This window comes from Cibotium barometz, chromosome 8, assembly GCF_041138505.1.
Source record: "Cibotium barometz isolate CiBa-2024 chromosome 8, ASM4113850v1, whole genome shotgun sequence".
Taxonomy (NCBI): Eukaryota; Viridiplantae; Streptophyta; class Polypodiopsida; order Cyatheales; family Cibotiaceae; genus Cibotium; species Cibotium barometz.
This window is the reverse complement of record NC_141053.1, coordinates 42,584,033-42,599,194: the sequence shown is the minus strand read 5'-3', so window position 1 is coordinate 42,599,194 and position 15,162 is coordinate 42,584,033.

Sequence of the window (15,162 nt, the reverse complement as noted above, 5' to 3'; positions counted from 1 at the left end):
ACTTTCCCATCCTGGAAGAGTTCAATAGTGCAATTTATGGGTCATCGAATTTGGATTATGTAATTCTATACAGTGGACATGATGCCCAAGATGTTTCCACTTCCATTAGAAGTTCGCATGCACATAATTTAGCTCATGTGTATGAATAATGCATCGTACACATAATATGTCCATAGTGGTGCTTCCAAGCATACATGCATACATGCAACTCCTCAAAAGGCGTGTTTTAGTAGCCTTAATTGTGTACCAAATGGAAGGCAAGTTCAATGTGCAAAAAATACAAAGGGGTTTTGTTGCTTCAAAGTTCTTAACGAGAGTACTCAACACTTGAAGGAAGTTTTTTATGTTTCGTGATTGAAAAAGAACTTGATTCTTGTGCCTACATTAGACAAACAAGGTCTTGTTGTTTTTGGTAGTGGGAAATGAAAAAAAATTATGTCCTCCCAAGGTAATATGTTCTTGTAAGAAAATACACTTTGCGGAACTTGATCTTAAGATAAAAGAACTTGATACAAGAGAGATGGAAAATAATACTAAATTACTGTTGCAAACCAAAGTTACAAAAACTAATGGCATTTGCCCACTTATTTCATAAACTTATTTTGTTCTGATTCTCAATAAACCATTGTGGGTCTTCTTGGTTGGATTTCTCTATTAGCTCAACTAGAGGTTTTGCAACTTAAGAGCGAGATATTTTGTATAATATAATTCTTGTTATATTATTTTTTCTATGTTCATGTTGCTTCAATTATACTCATACACTAGGATCTAGATCGAGTAGTGCACTCGATATGGGTTCCACTTCCATACCCTCCACACCTGAAACCACTGTTTGCATTCGCTTTGGTATATCATGCATAGGTAGTGTCTCACCAGATATATTTATTACCAACATCTCACTTTCCCTTCTATGAGGGGGCTAGGCATATCACGCAACGCATCTATTTCTTCACCTTGTCCACTGGGCTACCACACGCATGTTTTCAGTTCTCCTTGGTGGGTGAGTAGGTGTCCACATCAGCACTTTTCAATTGTTACAATTATGTTAAAGATGAAAGAGGTGGTAAAGTGGTTTCATCCTATTCTTTTGTGGTAGCTATTTCTTATGTGGTGGAACAGACACCTGCATTGATGATGTGTGTTAGGTGGTAGTTGTTGGGGCCTTACATGTGTGTACTTCATCCGTTGTTATATGGATTTTGACTCTTGTCCTTCCTTCTTCGTTTGCTTCTCTTGGAGTTTCTACTACAACTATGCATGTCTCTCAACCACACTCATCTTTTTCAACAAATCCTTTATGTCTACAAGGATTACTTCACATGTACCAATATCTTGATACATCTCCTTGACATCGTCTATGGGTTGAGGAAAAGGGGCCCTCAATGGTTCAGCCAATAATGGTATATCTAACATGACTAAGAATTTTGGTCATCAAGTAAGGGTTTATGCCCTTGCATCCATGCATTGAAATCCTTATGGAGCATTTGTGCCCAATCATCCTTTTTGACCATGTGCAAGTAGTACAGGTCTACACAGTTATACTTATCAAAAGGCTTTACCTACATTATTATTGTGATTGACCCACAGGCCTTCTCTAGCTTCTTGTCTTTAATGAAGGTGAACTCTACCTTGTTGCTGTTGACTTTGTCAGGTCATCCTTGCAATCCATGCCCTTTTTATTGAAATGAGTGGGCTTTCCCCCTTTTGGGAATTGCAAAGCATCTCTGATTAGCTGTTCAGTGACAAAATTGGTACTTTCTTATCATTAGGACAAGTTACCATACCCCTTTTGATATCTTAATTGTATGTGGCCAAGAATTCTATGTACAGCTTTGTATTGACATGGTATTCAATAGTCTCGATGTACCTTTTCATACTCACTTTTTACTATAACTTTTCCTAGACATCCTCGTTCTTTAGTGTTTGCATACACTTTAGTGAGTGATAGTGCAAGTAGACTTTCTTATTTTGTACTTTTCTTTATCTAGGAGTATACTTTCATGCACTTTGATGCACTTTGCCAATTATCTTCTATTTTATGGGCGAGCCTGGTCTTCTGCTTGGTTGGAGTCTTCTCCTCTGTAGATGTGTAGTTTGAATTGGACACCATCCAAGGTTTAGGATTTAGAGTTTTGAGTTTTGGGTGGAGGGCCAAGTCCCAAGAGGTCACCCCCATCACAGTTATGTTCACACTAATGTGTGCTTAACTCCAGTCTATCCATTTGGTGGAAATCTCCTAGTATTACACTTGGCACCACGTTTCTCAACACCCTCCCTTGGTTCCAACTTGTCCACTTTTTCTTAGCTCAGAGGTTGAACATGTCCATATTTTCTTATCTTAGAGACTTGGCTTGCCTTCTTTCATGGCTCAAAGGTTACACTTCAACCCATGGCTTTAATACCATGTTGGAAATTGGGTGGGGGGCCAATCCCCATAGGAGGTCACCCATCCTAGTTGTGTTCACATCAATGCGTGCTTAACTTATATTTTGTTGGAAATTAGGTAGGGGTCCAAGTCTTGGGAGGTCACCCATCCCATTTGTGTGCACATCAATACATGCTTAACTAGATGTTTCCACAAGTTGGTCTAGCCATTCAGACCCTAAAACCTTAAGGTGATGGAGGACCTTCATTTTATGAAAATTTCCTAGTGATACGCTTGGCACCACTTTTCTCAACACCCCCCTTGCTACCACAGGTTGAACTTGGACCTATAATAATATGAAAGGTGCCGCCCATAGGTTGTTCACCACATAATTCTAATCATTGAGGGATCAAGGCCTGTGAAGTAAATGACCTTATTAAATGAACCCTAAATATTAAGCAACCATCCCAACTTGTCAGAAGAGATAGCCCCGCAGAGGTGGTGCACCCAATGGTTATAGATGTAGGATCCTCAGGTGTGTTAACACTAGATTAACTTTGAAAAAGATATAGGTGTGTGTGTGTCTTCTAGATCGTGTATTCATAGAGTGTCACATGATAAAGGTTTGCAAAACCCAAGGTAGAGCTTTGTGATGATGTTATGGGTCTTTTGTCAAGCCTAAGGGAGGCTCAATTAAAGACCCTCAAGAATGTGGAGGAGAAAACTCCACAATCAGCTATAAGCTTTGATGATGGGATGATGGACATAATTCAACCATGATGTGTGTTGGTCAAGGTACTTCTCAGGGTTTATGCTAGTATGTACCCAAGCTTGTAAGCTTTACATGAGGGCAATGTAGCCATGGGTAATCATTGTTTTGCATTGTTTTAGATGGAGTAGTTTTGGAACAAATAAAGAGATGCTAATGGGGTGATGAGGCACTGATTAATTTTGTCTTAGAGGTCACATGTAGATCATGGGGTGATGGGGCGATGAGGCACTAATGAATTTTTTGTCTTAGATATCACATGCACGTCATGGGGGTTAGGAGCTGAACTTGCAAGAAGAATTATCAACAAAATGACCTACCCTACTCCATCCCCTTACCATATCCCCTTGCTTACTATGACACTAAAATAAGGAAGAAGCCTTGTCAAATACTACCATTAGTTTGGTTGGAGAGTTGACCATGGGTGATGATTTTCCCTTGCAAAACTTGGTTGGAGAGTTGACCATGGGTGATGATTTTCCCTTGCAAAACTTGGTTGGAGAGTTGACCATGGGTGATGATTTTCCCTTGCAAAACTTGGCATCTCATGATCCCCTTTATCTCAGTGAGGCATTTGTTGATGCTGCTAGCATGACTCCTCTCATGATCTCCTTTTTCTCTCAATGAGGCATCCACTAGCATGGCTCCTTTTTCTCTAGTTTTATATTAGGATGAAGTTAGAAGATGCATTTAGGATGTGAGGCTACCATCTAGGAGCTCATGACTATCATGGAGCTAGCTCTTGATCCTTAACCACCCCTCATGCCTTTCCCCTTCTCCTCCACCACCCCCATGCCTCTTCCCCTTACTCCTACTGATGGAGCTAGGCCCAACACTTCATGGGCTGCATTTGTATGGGAATCCTTGTTATCTTAGTTGGAGGTAACAATATCCCTCTCCCACCTTTGTGTAATGAACCTCAAGCCATGGTAGCTCCCTGCCCACTATAACCCTATTGTCTTACCTTGAGGTAACAATACCCATCTTCCAACTCACTGTAATAAACCCTCAACCCATGCTAGTCCTTGCCCATGACAAGCCTTCAACGTATATCTAGTTTTCATGCCTCTTCTCTAAAATTTCTAGGGGTCCCACCATACTTTAGTAACGTCCTCTAGTAGTGGTGGGCAGCAGTTTATGCACATAGTCTACGTGTATAGTTGTGGGCATGACACTACACGTGTATTACCTAATGAGGAATGAGGATATAGTGTGCTTCCTTGCCCCCATTATTGTGGCCAATCATTGTCATCCTTGAGTGGATGGTGGCTTAAGTTTTAGCATATTTCCAGAGGCCATCTATTGTTCTTCTAGCCTCCACCTCACCAACCTAGTGTCTTCTTGGCCCAGTGCTGTTGATCATCCTTTAACACAATGGGAGGATGTCACCCTTAAAGATGTTGGGGATCCTCTTGGTCTAAAAGGTAAAAATGTTAAGCCCCTTTGTTATTGGCTTGCCTCATATAATGGTTTTGAAAGTAACATAACATGGCAAGGCTTGTGGAGTTGATAGTCCTCTCCAAGTGATGAAGTGGTCGAGCTAACAATCCTCTCGATAATGTAGTGATGCAATGATGAAGTGGTCGATGTTAACCTAAACATACTACCTTGCACAAGAGAGGGAGAGAAGAAGAGAATGAAACCATGCAAGGGTTGATTCAGAGAATAGCATTTAGCCAACCCTAATGAGGGTTAACTCCCCTATGTGAGGTCGCTAGGGGCTCACTCCACCACCACTTGTGCCACCCAAGTGGAGATCCACAAGCTAGGTAATAAGCAAAGAAGAAGGGAGCTATGGAAAGCTCTACCTCCACTCAATGCCAATGTGAATGCAAGAGGGATCTTGAGAGAGACACAAGAGAAGGGAGAGGAGAAGAGAAGCTAGATTAACACCATACCCTCCATGCATACACAACAATCAAGCAAGCAAGCATTCACAACACAAGCATGCAACCATAAGCGAGAGAGAGAGAGAGAGAGAGAGAGAGAGAGAGAGAGTTAATTGAGACAAATGGGATTGTCCCTTTTTATATTCCATAAAATGATATACATGAGCTTACTTTTACAATGGTCGGTCACCCATTTACTATTGGTGGGGGCCCAAAATTGGCTTTCTAGCTCTATGTGCATCTAGCTCATTCTTACGACCGGCATTACACAAGCCATAAGCTTGGTCATCCCATATATCTTTTATCAATAAGCGCTTTGTGTGGTTACAAAATGATAGGTTACAAGAAGCATGGCCACGCTTGAAAAATAATGTTAATCGGAGTGGGTAACATACCTCCCTCCCTAATTCAGGCCCGTCCTTGTAGCTGGGGCAAATAGCAGTAGATCGAGTACGTGTGGAAAAAGTCGCATTACAAGGTAGGATGTGGGGGGGCTCAATGTGGAAGACTCGGTAACTCGTCCCAGAAGGTTGTCTCCATCATATCCTCAAAGGTTTGGAGGCACCAGGAAACATCCACTGGATGCGCTTGTAGAGTAACCAAATAGTTGCTTCAGTGTTGGGCCTTTGTTGATGTCGAAGGCCAAACCTTGATTGCTTTCGTGGTAATGGCTCCAATCTGGGAAGGTCTAATAGTGTGATGATCAAATTGAAGAATCTAATTGTGGCGACCACATCGGGATCTGGCACTTGCTTGTATCTGCTAATTATGTCATGTAGGCGCTTGAGCAGGTTGGCTTCGGTGCATGGGTTTAGTGGCATCGGAGGAGCGAACCACGGGAAATTGTAAAGGAGTTTTGGGTTCTTAGACTACTCCTCATAGAAAAGATTCCATGCCCATTGGGCGGTGGCAGATCAGCAGGATGCCCGAGGTTGAGAAGGAATGGATGTCACCAGGCCGACTGCTCGCCCATGAGATCGAACGTGATGGGACGGCAGCGGGCGGGTGGCCTATGGTAGCCGTCGTTTTGTCGAGGTGGGTGCTCGCGCTTCCAATTGCAATGCTTTGGCATTGAGGTAGGGTCGCAGGACGTGGAGGTCCATGTGATCACTGAATCTCTGGTGATGGGCGCCACTTGGAGTTGTCGACTGAGCAAGATTCGTATGGCATGCTCGAACTCCGTGCGATCGAGTGGATCATGCCAATTGAGGGGGTTGAGCGAAGGGTTGATTTCCTCCTGCTCTCCTGGTGGTGGCAGTGGGAATTCTCCTTCTTCCAAGGGTGGGGGGAGGGGATTTGGGTGGCGATTCGGACTAAGTAATGAGGGGTGGTTGATGTCAAGGGGATGGTGGGCGAGGCTTGGACTAAGTAATGGGGGGAGGCATGGCCGATGTTGAGGGTAAATCAGTGATAGATTTGGGCAAGCCTAAGTCGAGGGTTAAAGTGGTAGGTGAGGGAGGTGGAGTGGGGAGATGGGGGGGTGTAGGGGACTATGAGGGGAAGAGAGTTAGTGTTGTGGTGCCAGGCGGTGGTGCCAGGCGGGGGTGCGGGTGGTTGTGTGCTTGTGCTGGGGTTAGAGGAGCTGGGAGGAGTAGGTTGATGGGGGGGAGATGAAGATGGGGGTTGCTGAGGTGGTTGGGTGCCTGGGGATCCTCCGCTCGTCAGTGTTATTGTTACCTGAGTTAGAGTCGTTAAGGCATTTGGAGTGGAAATCCAGTGGGCTTCCTCCTCATGAGATTTCCATTAGGCTGCTTTAGCAGCAATCTCCTCAGCGTTCGGGCCCTGGTTGGATTGGGAATTTTCTCTTGCTATTTTGTTTTCGGGTGATGGCGCTTTGGGGGTGGAGAGGTGGGAGAGGATTAGGGTGGAGGGAGAGATATTGGCACAACATCGGGCCATGTTGCTGAATTGCCCTCCATCCAGCAGCATGGTATAGTACCTTAGTTAATATGGATGCGGTTGCGAGCTTTCCTTGGGGGTTGGCACAGATAGAATGCAGGTCCCTATGTAGATATTTTACCTAGTTCATGGGCGTGCCCTGGTGGACCCTTGCCAATGTGGAGAGACTGCACTTGCTGAACCTATCAGTCCACTAGGTTGTGAGAAAAAATGATAAGGCCCTGGCTAGAAATTAAGAGCTCCTCTTGTGTGATGTTGCCCCATTCCACCCCATCTTTGGTGGTGAAGCCTCGGAAGAGGCCGCATGTCCAATCGGTTGGCATTGGTGAGCCGCACATAAGGTTGTTCTAGTCGTTTGGCGTCTGGGTTTGACTTGTGGCATCCAACACCTAACGAGTTGCATCATGTGCATCGTAAGTCTCTGTGAAATAGAGGCAATTAAAAAGGTCAGGGCCCCAGGGTTCCAAAATTGGTAGCCCGTCGAGCCCAATCTACTCCAGGCATGCGACTATGGTTGGATCGGCAAACAGCTCGATAACAGGGCCCTATGTAGTAAAGGAACTTATGCTCCACCTTATGATTGTTCTTCATCAAGCTGTGGATAGTGTGTCCACTGATTTGCTTCATCAAGTTGTCCTCGAGGTGTGACTACTGTGTGGGATAGCGTCCATACTCCTCAAAGCGTCCCCCTATTGGGCACTTCTTTTTTTGGTTGGTGTGCTTGTCGACCTCCAAGGAGGAGTCAGAGGTCTCTACCATGGAGTGAAGGATAGGGGACATGAAGTGCAGGCTCAGGACAAAGATTTGTTAGAGTTTATCTAGGCTAAGAGCAAGAAGTGAGGAAAAAGGAGTGGTGGGCCCATATTTATAGGTTTTCAGAAGGACACGGTCATGGCAAAATTTGGAATGGGTGTGGCAACTCCAGGGTATGGGCGTACACTTTTGAACTGGTATGGGTGTGGCAAAGTTGGTACAGTCGTTGGTAGTTGAGGTAGAGGTTGGTACGGCCGTGGCAACTCCAGGGAAAAGGCATACGCTTCTGAACTGGTATGGGTGTGGCAAAGTTGGTACAGTCGTTGGTAGTTGAGGTAGTCGTTGGTAGTTGAGGTAGAGGTTGGTACGGCCATGGCAACTCCAGGGAACAGGCGTACGCTTCTAAATTGGTATGGGCATGGCAAAGTTGGTATGACCGTGGCTTCTTTTGGTATAGTTGTGGCACAATTGAGGTGCAAAATGGTATGGCCGTGGCTTGGGACGACCGTGGCAAAGTTTAATGAGAATGGTATAGCCGTGGTAAAGTTGAATGAGAATGGTGCGATCGTGGCTTCTTTTGGTATGGCCGTGGCTTCTGTTTGGTATGATTGTGGCAAGATTTTTTTGGTACGGTTGTGGCTTCTATTTGGTATGATCGTGGCAAGATTTTTTTTGGGCACCCTACAAACATGTTTTGTACCCCCAAGCTAAGTAGCCAGCACCTCATTGCAGGTTTTGTATTGACTCCGTGACCAGCTCGCCAAATGGAGAAGACGGTTCCAATTGGGTGATGGCGAGGTTGGTATCTCCCTGGGGAGTTCAGAGGCTTGTATAACAAGAGATTAGCTGAGAATGTAGAGGTTAAGGGAGTGGTGGGAGTACTCAAAGGTAGGCTGATAATGACGGGTGGGGGAGGAGCTGAAGTCGAGGGTATATCATTGTTATGGACCGTGGGCTTCTATTGGGGGGGCAAGGGGTTGTCGTGAAGTTTTTTCTTCCCTTTCTCTTGTGTAGTATTAGTGGGTAGAGGCCGCTTTGGCCATTGGAGGGTTGGTAACTGCAAAAGGGAGTTGGTACCTTGGTGATTTGGGGACCCAAATTTGGCGATTTTCCTCATAGTAATGTTGAGCCTGAAGCAGAGGCTTTGGGATCCACCGGTAATTTGTTGTTGGGCAAGGCTTAGGTTGTGAGTGAGGATGGTTTGGCCTCGGGGAGCATTTGGGCCGATGATTGTCCTATACCCTATGAGCTTGGGGTTGTCGAATGGGTTGCCTTCGACAGGGATGAGAACCTTGTTTTGCCAGTATATGAGTATGGGAAGTGGATTGGTGGGGGATCCACAGAGTGGTAGTACCTTCATAATACCCTTGGGTTGTGAGAAGCCTTTTAGGTACCCACCATCAAGAGTGCTTGCCTTGTGTGCATTGGTTAGAGTTTTGGGGGGGGGGGGGTTTAGCAGCGGTGGTGGCTTTTGAGAGTTCAAATTGGGCTATCAGCCAAGTGGGGTAGTTGAGAGGATACACGGGGCAGTGGAGTGTCCAAAGTGGGGAGCAGCCTCTTTTTGAGTGGTATGGACCGGTGATGGAGGGCAGAATAACGGCGGTGAAAGGAGGAGTATCATTCTGGCATGAGGGAGCAAAGGGCACAAGTTCTTTGTCCATCATTAGGATTATAACTTGGTCGGAGGCTAGTTGTAGGGTGGTAGTCCTTGCATCCCAGTTGATGTTGCACCGATTGTGTCCCATCATCCAACCTCTTTCGAGAAGAATCTCCTCACACATAGTTCCTGCAGGCATCACATAAAACTTCCCTTCCAAGGGATTATTTCCAATGTGGAATAAGATTACAATTGTGCCTAAATAGTGAAATTCTTGAGAGGCCAATGTTGTGATCGTGGTAGGAGTCTCTTTTAATTCCCGAGGGAATGCCACGTGTCATAAGACATTAAGTTGTAATTATCCCCTATATCTACAAGAGCTAATTTTTGGGTGAAGCTTGTTGGGGTGGTCATTCCTAACCATAACCGAGTACGCTTCACCTCCTACTCTTCTTCTTTAAGGTCTATAACTTGGCCATGTTGACCATAATGTTTTTCCCCCTTTCATTTCTTCATGTTCATTTTTTCTTTGTTTTTTGTCATGAATGGCCCCGAGGGTGGTTTTGGTTAGTGGGCCATAGTAGCGTTTTAATTTGTTACCATTGAAATATCCTGCTATCTTGACGTTGTCGAGTGTCTCTATGTGCACTACGCCTTGTGGGGTCATCCATGGTTGGTGCCCCCCCCTCCATTTTCCCAGCATTATTTGGTGATAATGCTCACTCCTCCCCCCCTATCCAAGATTGCAGTAACCCGGAGGCTGTCTTGAAGGTTATTGGCAATGCAGCATTGAGTTTATCACCTTCAAAATATTGTCCGAGTTTATTGACTCAAACCATGGGGGTGCCAATGATCTCATGGGCTTCAATGAGTTCATCTTCCTTAGTCTCATCAGAGCTATCTAGCTCCACGGATTCCTACATTCCTGCCACAAGGCATCTCTACATCCAATCTTTTATATCCTTCCATAAGCTTGGGCTACCTTGAAGCAAGGTGCCAATGGGGATCTGGATCTGAGAAGAGAGGAAGGTAGAGAGACCTGCAATGTCTCCAGGAGCAGATGCTATTCCTTGAGGAAGGTCACCTTGGCTTGTCCTCAAGCTCTTATTCGTATAGGGTATTGGGATTTGGGTCTCTGCATCTGTTCTTTTGGGATGATCATCCCCTAGGTTTTGAGATATTCAGCCACTTGGTTTCCCTAGTGGGGGATAGCTGTCGCAGCAGTGGGTGCTACTACTTGTGTTGGCCTATTAGGGGGTGATTGGTTTAGGAGCTATCTATTATATACCTGAGCCTCTTTAGTAGGTTGCATGTTGGAGACCAAGGCACATGGCTCTAAAGCTATTGGAGGCTCATCTTCTATCTGAGCTTAGTAGTCCTTGACCAATTCTTGGGTTGCCAAGAGCCTTTTCCTTTCCTCGATGGGATTAGGGTATTCGGCTAGCTTTTTAGGGAATTGGTTAGTGTTAATTGGATCCTTGGCAGGTGGCTAAAGGTAGCAGATGTTCCTCTTGTAATGAAGAGGTTCATGCATGGGTGGTTGTGCCATCTTCTGAACCATTGTTAATAACTACCTGGCTATCCCCTTTGTCGATTTTTGTGGTTTTCTTTCGCGAGTGTCTAGTTAGCGCGCTTATTTGGGGACATTCTTTGAAGATAAAACCTTTGCGTGTCCCGGGTTTCACGAGGTTGATGCCTTTGTAGCATGAGCTGTGGCCCTCTGTCTGTTCAATAATCTGCGCATTGAGAGGGACCATATGGATGAAGCCATCTCTTACACTTAGCAAGTTAATGTTGGTGCTGGGATTAGCTTCACGAGCTTTTCCTACTATCCCTGCTCTTAGCGGACAATCCTTACACATGTGGTCTATCCCACACCCAACGCATAAAGGGGTTAATGTGGAAGTGCCTACATAGGTGCTTGCCATCCCTTTTTTGATTGGACACTCAGCTACTCGGTGAGGTCCTGTGTGTAATGGTAACATTGCATGGGTGGTCGTTTAGCTATAGTATTCATGTCCTGTCCCCATGGAATTGGGGTAGCTAAGTATATAGGGAACATTTGGTTTCCCTCCATCATGTAGTGGCTTAAAATATGAGAGGGTGGACTATTTGGCTCTAGAGGCTTATAAGTGGGACCTTCAGCAAATTCCCCCTCCTCCCCTTCTTTGAAAATTTTCGTCAGGGTTAGCTGACGAACAGGTGTGACTTGTGGTAATGGAGATTGAGGTGGGAGTACTGGGGGTGGTAAGGGCATCTCTAGTACACTAAGGATTCCTCTTTAGGCTACTTCCTAGCTTGGTTGAGGTGCGTTGTGAAGTGTAGGTGCTGGCAAGGCCAGCGGTTGGGTTTGAGGCGGTTGAGGTGCGTTGTGAAGTGTAGGTTGTTGGAAGGGGTTGAGGCAGGGCACGAGCTTGAGTAGCCCTTTGCTGATAGCAATTTGTGATTTCATGATTGCCCCATCTTTGGCAGTATGTGTAGTAGAGGGTGGGACGAGGTCGCACAGATGTGGACACTTTATTCATGCTAGTATGGTTAGCTCAACAAATCGAGCATCACACTAGCTCTCTCTTAGGGTAGAGATGGGGTTCACAAACCCGATCTCGGCCTTGGTCGGTTCTCTCTAGTGTTGGGTCATTTGTTGCATAAATGCACGTGGCCAGCTGTTTGACCTGTTGTATTGAGGTGGATTCCTGCTGTTTGACCTATTGTATTGACCAATTCCTGCTGCCAAGCCATGAAGGAGATTAAGAAAGAAAGGGGATCGATGGAAGTAAGATTACTGTGAGCGACAAGTAAAAGTTATGACTTATATAAAGAAAGGAGTTAGTGTAACCTAGAAGCGAACGATATCTTGCCACTGAAGTTTTACCGTCTTTCCATGATTTGGGTTTGGCACATATTTCTATAGAAGGCTTACATGAAATACATTATGAACTTTGAGATGAGGAGGTAAAAGAAGCTCGTAAGCTAAGTTACTTACTTTCTTTGAATTCAGATAAGGCTCACAATATCTGGGGGATAACTTCTTATACTCCCCAAGAGATAAAGAACTTCTTTTGGGCCGTACTCGAATGAAGACCAAAACCTTGGTATCCAAAACACCGATTTTTACTTCTGAACTCATTGTTCTGAATCCTAAAACAGGTGGGACTCCTGAGAAGTATCCTAGGAAAAGGGTCTTCCTTTTTTAAACAGAATCTTTCTTTTATTTTAGAGAGGGAATAATTATAAGATCAAAAAAGGAGATTCTTACTCCTGTATACCTCGAAGGCTGGGGAGGAATCTTACATTCTACCCCACTTAAAAAAGTGTGAGATGTCCTCATCTCGCAAGGTAGAGGACAACTCTTTTTCTTAAGATCCAATTTTATTCTGGGGTTCCTTATATTTTGGTCAACCCCACAGAATACTGGGATAAATATCCCTTATATAGAACTCATCATTAAATAACAATTCATTCAGATCATATCATTCATATCTTTAACATGATAATGGTCCATTAGACCGAAAAATTTCCTTCTGAACATTCCTCCACGGGAATTTCAGTCAAGCAAGTTCTCAATTTGTCATCCCTTAACTTGATCTACTGGTCAAGTGTTAACAGTAGCAATCTGACAGCACAATCCACTAATCTCATAGTGATTTGCTGAATTCATTATCATCATTCCAGTTATGAATATCATCATAGGGACTCGTCCCATTAATCCTCATTGTGGTTTCGCTCAGGTTATTATATTTCAACTAAATTTTAAAAATCATCATTTTTCAATCAGAATCCAAATCAATTCCTCAATTCTCAAACAGAATTAAAAATCATATCAACCACATTCGAAATCATCATCTGGATAGCATTAATGCTTATAATTTCAAGTCTTAGATTTACTCGTATATACTGTCAGTAAAGAGCTGCAGTTATACTCTCGTATATACGGGTAGTCACGGCCCTTGGAATTATAAGGTAAATACCATCATGTCTAGGCCTCAAGCAAGTCAGGGATTCTATATAATTGCGGTACTTCCATCTGAAGACCCAATTACCAAATTACGAATTTCAGTTTGAATATCAAATTGTATGACTTATATCACACAATTACAACCTTTTTGTGTTTCTTGATAAATTTTTGACATATTTGTCTTCTCAGTTGATCTTTATTAGCCAACCTGGCTCTGATACCAATTGTGAGATCCCTGTTCCCACCGCGCAACGGATTCGGGGTACTAGCAACGGAAGTAGCACATCTTGCGCGGGGAAGGATCCCACACTCGGGGCCTCGTCCACGGATTTTCGGACAAGAGACTAATCCGTCGGCTTTTTCCAAAACCGAACCCGGAAAAACTTTCCTTACCCGGAAAACACGGGCGATTCCACTAGGATAACTTTTTACTCTAACGTAGTCAAGATTATTACTGATCACGCTGATCCGACTGCACCTATAAAGATACTCGGTCGGATCAAGGAAGAAACTTGCACTTGGATCATTGGGAACGCTTTTTTCCCCATCATACATCCACATCTCCATGCATACATCCACATCCACATTCACATTCACATCCATACATCTACATCTACATACGTGCATACATCCACATCTCCATGCATACATCCACATCCACATTCACACTCACATCCACACGTCTACATCTACATGCATACATCCACATCTCCATCCACATCTATACATCTACATCTACATGCATACATCCACATCTCCATGCATACATCCACTTCCACATTCACACTCACATCCATACATCTACATCTACATGCATACATCCACATCTCCATGCATACATCCACATCCACATTCACACTCACATCCATACATCTACATCTACATGCATACATCCACATCTCCATGCATACATCCACATCCACATTCACATCCACATCCATACATCTACATCTACATGCATACATCCACCTCCACATTCACATCCACATCTATACATCTACATCTACATGCATACATCCATATCTCCATGCATACATCCACATCCACATTCACATTCACATCTATACATCTACATCTACATGCATACATCCACCTCTACATTCACATCCACATCTATACATCTATATCTACATGCATACATCACATCTCCATGCATACATCCACATCCACATTCACATTCACATCCATACATCTACATCTACATGCATACATCCACCTCCACATTCACATCCACATCTATACATCTACATCTACATTCCCATTCACATCCATACATCTACATCTACATGCATACATCCACCTCCACATTCACATCCACATCTATACATCTATATCTACATGCATACATCCACATCTCCATGCATACATCGACATCTACATTCCCATTCACATCCATACATATACATCTACATGCATACATCCACCTCCACATTGACATCCACATCTATACATCTACATCTACATTCCCATTCACATCCATACATCTACATCTACATGCATACATCCACCTCCACATTCACATCCACATCTATACATCTACATCTACATGCATACATCCACCTCCACATTCACATCCACATCTATACATCTATATCTCCATGCATACATCCACATCCACATTCACATTCACATCCATACATCTACATCTACATGCATACATCCACCTCCACATTCACATCCACATCTTTACATCTACATCTACGTGCATACATCACATCTCCATGATTACAATAAAATTCTTTTAATTAATCTAGGATGATAATTCCTAGAATAGGGTAGGAAGTCCTCTTTTCATGCTTTGAATGAAATTATTTTATATGTAATTTTTATAAAAATTTTACCATAGCTCCGCTGCTATGACTGATAAATCTCAATTATCTTAAAAGATAAAGTTTATTATTAAGAAAATGATTAGAATGATCCCTAATTAGATCA